Genomic DNA, 9,195 nt, shown 5'->3' with positions numbered 1-9,195 from the left:
TGGCTGGCCAGGATCAACCAGCAGAGCCACTGCGGGGCATCTGCCCGAGCTCGGGAACCTGGCACCCGCCCGCCTGCCAGGAACCGTCCTTCTCCACTTGGGTCCCTGGTCAGAGCAGCCAGCATGGGACAAAAGAAACTCTTAGCCAGCCCATGTGCTCTGTATAGAGAGGGCAGGGCCTCTGAGGCCACCTTGGCTACATGTACTTCTAGACAAAGACGTTTGACAACATAAAAAGACCATCACTCATCCAACATGATACACACATAGATACATGTAAACAAGACATAAATTAAAAAATCAGGGAATTCTCCTGAAATGTCACAGGGAGCTATAGCCTGTGCATGGTCCGTTTCTGTCTCCATAGTACCTCCACTCTTTGGGAGGTCCCCGTTAGCTCTCCAACCCAGAGCTTTTAGGGGAAAAGGCTGTCTCCAATCCCTGGAGTTAGTCAGCCTTCTAAATAACCCCGCAACCAAGTCACTTACCATGAGAAATGGCTACGTCCATGGCAAATTTGCCATTATCCTGGCAATTTCATTGTCTACCTTGGCCATATCTCGGCAGAACCTGCCATACATCTTTAATATTTAAATAAGAAATCTCTCTTTTTTTTTCTCCAATCCAGCCCCACGTTGGGAACCACCTGTTGCTGGCCAACAGCTACAATAAAAATGGGTTTTCTGGATTATGGAGTCAGGGAATTGGCAAGCCATTTGTATACCTTACCCACGTGGAAGGTTCTATAAAAAATTAGACAGAAGTTGTGATCACTCAGCCATCTTCCATTTAATAATCTCTTTGTTACAAGCCAACAGGTAGAATAGGTGAGGCAAAACCCCTCCCCCAAGTTTGTCAGCATATAGGCCCAGTCAGCAGCTTCTTTAGTCTCTGTAGAGGCGGGACTTCCGATGTAACTGGAACCAGGGACGAGGAGTGGCAAATAGCAGGAGCTGGGCAAAGAGGTGTGGTTATGTGAGGCAGGCAGCCCTCAAGCCAGGAGGGTTACACCCTCTTGTTTTTCTTCTGAACTAGAAGAGAATATTGAGTACTTGATCTGTGCAGAAGAAGATATAAATTAGATTTATTGGGCAGAGCCACATTTCTAGGGAAAACAAGAGATTCTACTTGTCTTTTCAGAGCAGAAACTAAAATTCCTTGTGCAAACTTATTTCTCCTGTGACTCATTGGAAAATAATTATAGCTTACAAAATGTTCAACACAATTTTCTTTGTGCTCTAGAAGGATGAACTATTATTTACATCAGTACAGGTTTATGTCATTTCTAATATAATTCATAGGTAGATTCTTTCACTTGTTCAGCACATTTAAGAACTCTTGCATGTTTGCAAATAGCTCTTGCGTGATATTGTCTGTCTTTCTTAAGATCATATTAGTTGAAGCCCAACATTTTAGTTAAAAAGGAGATGTCATATATGATGGCAAAAATAAATAATAGCTAATTAAGTATCTATAATAATTCTCTCCACATGTCCCCACTATCCAAGATAAACACAGTGTGAGGTCATTTGATGGTAAGGTTTCCTGTCCCAGGCCTTCAGGCAGAGTGGGCTCAGACTTTCAGGTTGTCTGATAGTAAGTAAATTGATCAGCCTCTCATTTATCACTGATAAATGTTCAAACTAATAAAATTATGACTATTTTCTAATTTACATGAAGCTTTAGAAACATATACCCTGATGTTTATTTTACAACATTACTAGGGTTGTTTTGTTTCAGATAAAATTTCCCATCCATGTGTTTCTGTGAGTTTCTTCCTGATTCTTTCATTTCTACATTACAAGGAAACACTACACAACACCTGTTTCTGTTTCTCATTGCAGCGATATAATGCTTGGCATAAACAACTGAAGGGGAATAGATTTATATTGTCTCACAATTTTAGGTTTATTTCATATTCTTCTGGTCCCATGTGCTTGAAAAGAATAAACATATCAACGGAAGCTTGAAGAATAGGACTGATGACCATTTTATGGTAGAGAGGAAGGAGTGTATAGAGTAGGTACAGACCTACATGCTGAAAAATAAGGAGCCTACTTTCTCAAGGCAACACCACTAAATTTTCTGGAACTTTCCCAGATAGTACCATTATCTAGGGACCAAGGCCTCAGCACCTAAACCCAAACAACCTTAACCTCATTATTCAGAGAACTATATAAAAATTGTGATCTCTTTCTGAAGATAATTGCAACCCCATAGGAAAGAAAACAATATCAACAAACCAGAACCTCCAGAGCTCCCAGTGACTAAACCACCCACCAAAGAGTACACATGGAGGCTCCAGCTGCATATGTAACAGAGGATTGACTTATCTGGCATCATTGGGAGGAGAGGTTCTTGGGCCTGTTGAGGATTGATGCCACAGCATAGGAGGATGTTGGGGCAGTGAGGTGGGAGTGAGTTGGTGAGTAGAGGACCCTCAGAGGCAAGCAGAGATTAGATGGGTGAGATAGGGTATTTGCAGAGAAGAAACTGGGGAGGGGGTCAACATTTCAAATTTAAATAAATAAAATAACCAATAGAAAACTTAAAATAAAATAAAATAAAATAAAAATGTGGTCTCTATCTACAAATTTAATTAAAACTTTAAAAGTGATGTTTATAATTTTGCCTATGAATCTGGAAGACATCAATGAGGGTAAGAATTGGTAAATTACACATGAACCAATTATACCCAAAAATGTCAGTGCCAACTATCAAACTAAAGCATAAAATGCCCACCAGTTACAGATAATTAATGTAACAAATCTCTTCCAATGGTCTTGAAATAGAGATTTTAAGTTAAATTTTCAAGTCTTGTGATAAAACGTATAACTGAAATTTCTACAAATAAAGCCTTGTCATTATTTAAAAATGCTGCCCTTATAAAAAGATTTTATTCATTCCAATAGTGTTGCTGTCCAGCAGCAATGTTGAAAGGGATAGGGTACCTGGAATATGGTGTTAGAAAGAAATAGGAGGAGATAAAAAGAGATAGGAGGAGGCAGGCTAGCCATACTATACCTTACCCACATGGGAGGATAAAAATTAGACCACACGAGCTGTGGTCACTCAGTCATCTTCACTTTGATGCCCTGTTTGTCCCCACCAACAGTTAGAAAAGGTGAGGTAAATCCCTCCCACAGGATCGTCAGCATGCCAGTCCAATCAGCGACTTCTTTTTTTCTCTGCAGAGGTGAGACTTCTGAATGTAACTGGAACCAGGTTGGAGGCTTGGCAAATAGCAGGAGGTGGGCAGAGAGGTGTGGTTATGAGAGGTAGGCCTCAAACCAGGAGGGTTACACAATAGTCTATTTATTAATTAAAAATTAATTGTGGTCTCTTGTGTTCTATCCTAGCATCATATAATTCTTTTTGTGAGAAGCCTTCCTTTAAAAGATAACAAATTGGGGGCTGGTGAGATAGCTCAGCAGTTAAGAGCACTGAGTGCTCTTCCAAAGGTCCTGAGTTCAAATTCCAGCAACCACATGGTGGCTCACAATCATTCAAAATGAGATCTGATGCCCTCTTCTGGTGTGTCTAAAGACAGCTACAATGTACTTACATATAATAATAAATAAATCTTTGGGCTGGAGTGAGCAGAAGTCCTGAGTTCAATTTCCAGCAGCTACATGATGGTTCACAACCATCTTTACAGCTACAGTGTACTCATATACATAAAATAAATAAATATATCTTTTTAAAAAAGAAAGATAACAAATCAATCTCTATGATCAGAGAAAAAATAGTTGGATACGTGTAATAGTCCTATCAATGGTACTCACATTAACTATTTTTTTTAACAAACTCATAACAATAAACTAGAAATTTGTGAATGAAACCAAACCTTTACCTCCCTGTACACAGGTTTAGTTGGGAGTAGAATATTGCTTTCATTTTAAACATTAATTCCTGGGAAAAACTAATGCTTATGTTTAATAGAAGTATTTCTGTGATATACTTCTATTCGTGATAATGGAAAGTAGATGTCCTATGGTTCTATCTTAACTTACATTGCTTTTTATGACTCTACATGTGAATATATATGTATATTGTGTAAACATATATGAATATATATGTATATGTATTATATGTATGTTTATATGTATGTGTGAGAGAGAGAGGGAGAGAGAGAGCAATATAGGCATATGTAACTCTAAATGGAACATATTAATGAATTAATAAGAAAAGGAAAGCAATCCCATAGTCATCAATATAAAACTCAATACCCCCTCTTTTTCCTTTTTCCTGGCAGGTGACAGGTGGTAAATTGAATTTAGAAATATAACAAACAATTTGGCAACATTCTCCTCAGCATCAGTTTCTTCCAATAGAAATTGAATTAGTAATAATAATTAAACAATATGAAAATAATAAATTAATAATAATAATGAATGATTGGTTGGTTATATATACTCTTTTGTCACTCAAGAAATTCAGGAGAAATAAGTGTAATGATGACCTTAAAATTGACTTATGTGTAAATGTCAAAAATGTGTATTATGTAAGTCCTTTCAATTTCGCATTAAAATGCACATAAATTTAAAACAGTAAATAATTGTGAATATTACTAAAATACCTTAAATAACCTGAGTCAAATTTCAATAAGATTAAGTTTTCAAAGCATTATGTTTTCACAGTATTAAGTTCCTATTATCAGATTTCTTTAGTAGCATGTTTTTATTTGCCCTAGATTTGAACCTTAGATGATATCCTTTCAATTTTCTCTTATAAAGTAACTCATAGTTCTGTATTTATTAATTTTGCTGTGTTTTCTTCCTACTCTGTGGAAAATGCAAGTTCCCACAAAGGAAGGGAAAGCATTAGCTACTTAGGGCCAATTTATTGGCTGTATATTACATAATGGGGTATGTTCTATGGTCATGGAAAGCTGTGCATGAGATCAAATTCATTAATTACCATGATCTCTTCAAGTAAAGCAAGCATCCATGATGAAGCACAGTGATGAGAAGGCTTGCCTGTCATGTTGACTTGACAGGAGACTTAGGAGATCACAAGGAAATAAGTATAACTTTTATTCTTCGTTGATTTTTAGATTGAAAACTACAGCCAAGTATACACAAAGATGACATCTGAATGTAAACAAATGCTAAAAGTGTGCTAGAGGTGGAGATGGCTTTTTTTTTTCTTTTTTACAAAACCCAAAACCTAAAATGCTCAAGATCTACAGAAAAGTTACTCGGTCTTCTTTTAGAAACTGAAGTTTCTGGGGTCCAGGGAAAACTGACCTTATTTTAACTGTTTCCTCTGTTCATTCATGTTCTGGTGTTCTGGGCTATCTTCAAGAGAAGTATGAATTCACTTTGTAGAGAGGAGAGCTTTAATATTTACAAGCTCAGTGCTGCCTTGCCTCATGAAACGTGTTATTCACTACTAATCCGTACAACACCCCTTGTTAAATAGATCATTATTATCTTCTTTTTCCAGCTGAGGAAACATACAGAATGAGTCAGGAGCAGGATTAGCAATGAAAAGCAGCCAGTTGTCCATGCTTTCCTTGGTCCATGCGGCCACATTAAATAGGTGAGATGGCCTACCTAGATACCCACAAATAGTGGGAGCTGGCCCAGAGCTTATATAACTGAAGTTCTCATAAAGGAAGCCTGTGTAGTCCTGGATCTGTACTGCACACAGCTTACCTTAATTTGAATTGGTGGAGCCTTCACTAATATTCTTGACTACGATCCTTTCCAGCACCTTTACTGTTCCCCACCTCAGGGCACCAACCCTGCAGAATCCCTGACAGTTTACCTGTGGTTTGCTCCACTCTGAACCCATTTCTGAGGAAAGAAAGGTAAATAGTACGAAGGGGACTTTATAACTTGGGATGATATTTTTGGATAGACTGTAGTCTGTATTCATTCTTGGGGAAAAAAAAAGACTAGACCCAATTTATTTTATTTTTTATGTTTTATTTATTTTTTATTAGTTATTTCATTTATTTACATTTCAAATGTTATCCCCCTTCCCAGTTTCTTCTCCACAAACCCCCATGCCTTCCCCCCTTCCTTTATGAGGATGCTCTACCAACCACCCACTTCAGCCTCAGCACCCTAGCATTTCCCTGCACTGGGTCATCAAGTCTCCAAAGGTTCAAGGGCCTTGCCTTCCATTGATGGCAGATAAGGCAATCCTCTGCAACATAGAGAGCTGAAACCATAGGTCCCTCCATGTGTTGATTGGTGGCTTAGTCCCGAGGAATTTTGGGGGGTCTGGTTGGTTGATATTGTTGTTTTTCCTATGGGTTTGCAAACCCCTTCAGCTCCTTCAGTCCTTCCATAACTCCTCCACTCAGGTACCCAGGTTCAGTCTGATGGTTGGCTGCTTGCATCCACATCTGTATTGGTCAGGCTCTGGTAGAGCCTTTCAGGGGACAGCTATACCAGGCTCCTGTCACCAAGCACTTCTTGGCATCAGCAATAGTAGCTGGGTTTGGTGTCTGCAGGTGGGGTGGATTCCTAGGACTCTGGATGGACTTTCCTTCACTCTCTGCTCCACCCTTTGTCCCTGCATTTCCTTTGGACAGGAGCAATTCTGGATTAATATTTTTTAGACGGGTGGGTGGCCCCATCCCTCAACTGAGGACCATGCCTATTCACTGGTTAAAGTATCTGCAGGCTCTATCTAATCTTTACTGGTTATTTTGGTCAATGTCACCCCTGTTGGGTCCTCAGAACTTTGTGAGTTGCTGGCATCTGGGACTTTCTAGTGCCTAACCCCAGTCCCCCATCCCCTACTGCTACATACCTCAGTTCAAATTCCTGACTCTCTGTGCTTCTCCACCATCAGAACTCAAGTTAGATTCCAGAGAACCAAATAACCCTATTAATATGGGGTACAGAGCTAAAGAAAGAATTCCCAAATGAGGAATATAGAATGGCTGAGAATTTCACCTAGAGAAATGTTCAACAACTTTAGTCATCAGGGAAATGCAAGTCAAAACAACCCTGAGATTCCACTTCACACCAGTCAGAATGGCTAAGATCAAAATCTCACGTGACAGCAGATGCTGGTAGGGATGTGGAGAAAGAGGAACACTCCTCCATTGCTGGTGGGATTGCAAGCTGGTACAACCACTCTGGAAATCAGTCTAGTTGTTTCTCAGAAAATTGGACATAGTACTACCTGAGGACTCAGCTATATCACTCCTGAGCATATACCCAAAAGATGCTCTAACATATAACAAGGACACATGCTCTACTATGTTCATAGCGGCCATAGAATAGCCAGAAGCTAGAAAGAACCCAGATGTCCTTCAATGGACGAATGGATACAAAAAATGTGGTACATTTACACAATGGAGTACTACTCAGTTACTAAAAACAATGACTTTATGAAATTCTTAGGCAAATGGATGGAACTTGAAAATATCATCCTGAGTGAGGTAACCCAGTCACAAAAGAACACACATGGTATGTACTCACTGAGCCCAGAAGCTCAGAATACTCAAGATACAATTCACAGAACAAATGAAGATCAAGAAGAAGGAAGACCAAAGTGTGCTTCACTTCTTAGAAATGCTTCATTTCTTCTTAGAAGGGAACAAAATACCCACAGGAGAAGATACAGAGACAAAGTTTGGAGCAGAATGTAGGAAAGGCCATCCAGTGACTGCCATGCCTGGGATCTCTTCCATATACAGTCATCAAAACCAGACACTATTGAGAATGTCAAGAAATGCTTGCTGACAGAAGCCTGAAATAGCTGTCTCCTGAGAGGCTCTGCCAGAGCCTGACAAATACAGAGGTGGAGGCTTGCACCCAACCATTGGACTGAACACGAGGTCCCCAATGGAGGAGTTGGAGAAAGGACTGAAGGAACTGAAGGGGTTTGCAACCCATAGGAAAAACAACAGTATCAACTAACCAGAACCCCCAGAACTCCCAGGAACTAAACCACCATCCAAGGAGTACACATGGAGGGACCCATAGCTCTAACCGCATATATTGCAGAGGATAGTCTGGTTGGACATCAATGGGAAGAAAGGTCCTGGGAAGACTTGATGCCCTAGTGTAGGGGAATGGGAAGGTGAGGAAGTAGGAGTGGGAGGGCAGTTTGGGGAACATCCTCATAGAAGCTGGGAGAGGGAGGATGGAAGAGGGGTTTTCCAGAGAGGAAACCAGGAAACAGGATATCATTTGAAATGTAAATAAATAAAATAATAAAAAATGATGACTAATAAATTGTGTCTGATAAAATTAGTTTTTTTGTCAGATTATTCAATGAAAATAGTTTATATATTTGTTTTTTAATCGAGATCTCGAAATATAAAATTGGCTTCCAATTTTCCATCAATCTGTCTTAGCCTCTTTAGTGTTGGGGTTGTAGGCATGTACTGTCATGACACATTTTATGAAGATAGCTTAAAATACTCTAAAAGCTTTAGTGAAATTAAACACTGTCTGTGAACTTCCACATATAAGAAATAAGTAAAATATATAAATATAGAAAGAAATAAAAATAGTAAGAGTGATAGGGAGAGTAAGAGAGAAGGAGAAAAGAAAGAAGAGGAGAGAGACAAGAACAGACACACACACAGAGAGAAACACATTTAAATAGAGAAAAATAGATAACAATCATAAGTAAAAGTGTTCAATATTATTGGTCATTAAGTGAAAACTCACAATATAACAATATTATACTGAGAGCAGGAACTACCAGTCAAAATGCTCATCAGAGGGACAGCCAAGGAACTATACATATCAATATCATAAAGCAAAAATTATACATGATTATGAGAACCTGTGCATAGAAACACTGAAGACATGCACAAAACAGTTGATAGTGTTGGTATTTGAAGTAATGGAAACTGGAAACAACTCAAGTAGCTTTATTCATGGCAATATAATGGATTCAATTTTATAATATTGATATGATGGGTTATTATTTAGTAATGAAAAGGAATAATGTACTTCTAAAAGAAACAATGTGAATAAGTCTTACAGGTAAAGTATTGAGTGAAAAAAATCTATATACTAAAGTGCAGACTGTGAGTATGCTTAGACAAAAGTGCCAAGGTGGGTAAAACATGTGTATAGTCTCAACCAGGCTTCTGTAATAAGAAGTCAAATTAGTAGGAGGGGAAAAAAGGAACATAATGGGTAAAACACAGGAAGCTTCTAGTAAGATTCCTCACCTTGACTGTATTGTGATTACAGAGTTGTAAATAATATT

General features: G+C 38.7%; 1 pseudogene; it reads left to right on the top strand.

Annotated features, from left to right (window-relative positions):
* Positions 1-5,125, top strand: part of LOC116089382 — a 36,615-nt pseudogene extending 31,490 nt beyond the window's left edge.
* The last annotated feature ends 4,070 nt before the right edge of the window (positions 5,126-9,195 follow it).

This window comes from Mastomys coucha, unplaced genomic scaffold (assembly GCF_008632895.1).
Source record: "Mastomys coucha isolate ucsf_1 unplaced genomic scaffold, UCSF_Mcou_1 pScaffold14, whole genome shotgun sequence".
NCBI classification, from domain to species: Eukaryota; Metazoa; Chordata; class Mammalia; order Rodentia; family Muridae; genus Mastomys; species Mastomys coucha.
The sequence above is the reverse complement of the archived record's forward strand: the minus strand, read 5'-3'. Positions and strand labels throughout refer to the sequence as shown.